We start from the raw sequence: 1,518 nt of genomic DNA on the forward strand, positions 1-1,518 counted from the left end.
AGTGGCAGCCCCTCCCGCACCACCCGCGGTCCCTTGAGCAGACCCCCTACACCCTTCTGGACGTACTCTCCTACGTTCCCAGAGGCCGTAAGAAATATGAAGGATAGCTGACTCGGCTGTGGGTTATCTTACCCCAGAGAACACAAACACTCCTCCCGGTGTGTAGAAAATACTGCGCATGAAAACAGATTATTTTTAGAAGCGGCGTATGCGAGCCCAGCACTTCCTGACGACTCCGCCTTGTAGAACAACACACATACTCTCATTTCCAAAACTAGGATTTCACAACTGCTGCCACCCGGCACAACAGACAGAAGGAAGGGACAATCTGCTGGGAACTGCAAGTGACAGTTTCCCGGCTTCTAACTCAGCCTTAAAAACTTTTGTTGGAATATGCTGTCAGTCTTCAGGCAATCACGCCAGTAAATCGATGGCACTTCTTCTGCCACGGCGAGGAACAGAACATCAACCGTTTTTATTTATTACGCTGATGCTTTCCATGGCAACAGGATGCAAACACGGCATTCCCAGTGTCATGAAGTCACTACAGCGACGTGGTGATGTCAGAGTACTCAGGCTGCATGTCACGCCTGGGACACGGTGAACTACACCGCTTCCATAAAGGTAAGAAGTTGCGGAGATCATGAAGGCAAGGGAGCTCCACCTAAAACTCGCGAGTTACCTCGTGGTGGACAACTTCTTGTTAAAGGCGCAGACCTCGGACTGCCAACGCGCTGCTGTCTCCCCACGGCTTCACCCGTCACCCCTACAACTAATTCCCACATTAAAACCCTCGGCGAATCTGAGGGACCTGCTAGCACCGGAGAGAGCTGATGACACGCTGTTTCAGTGAGAAGAAGCAGGGGGCAAAAACGCCGGCAGTGAACACGGCGCAGAGCCGCTCTCAGCTGAACGGGCCGTTTCCTCAACTTCGCTCCTCCAGTAACCCGGCGGCTGCTTTCCACAAGGAGTAACGCTACTCCCGAGAGTCCCAAATGCAACGGAATTACAGTACACAATACTCCGAGGGCAGACAGGCCTTTTCAAGTTGAATGACTATTTTAAGAAATATTATCTCCCTCGTTAAGCTACTGGAAGGAAAAATCCCAGCGTTTTCATGCTTTGCCCTTCCTGTCCGCAGCTCTTCCCAAGCTGTGAACAAAGCAAAGCCCAAGAGCCAATTCCAGTCCTGTGTCAGAGACAGTTTGGGTTGGAAGGGCCCTTAGAGACCATCCAGTTCCAACCCCCTGGTCACTCAGTGGCCAAACCCCAACCCTCCTGCTGAGAAATCCTCACGCGAAACCCACCGCTGCTGTGGCTCAAACACGATAAGCGAAGGCACTAACGGAAAGCGTCGAAACACAAAAGTTTCCCCACACAGAGAACATTTTCCATTTAAACCGAAGGAAGCTCAAGAAACCACTTCAGATGCTCTGGGACAACCGGTCCCTGGGCCCGTGGGGCCAGGCCGGAGCAGCCCACCCCGGACACCGAGCCACCCCTCGGCCCGGCTCGTCC

Source organism: Eurypyga helias, unplaced genomic scaffold (genome assembly GCF_000690775.1).
Source record: "Eurypyga helias isolate BGI_N326 unplaced genomic scaffold, ASM69077v1 scaffold41857, whole genome shotgun sequence".
NCBI lineage: Eukaryota > Metazoa > Chordata > Aves > Eurypygiformes > Eurypygidae > Eurypyga > Eurypyga helias.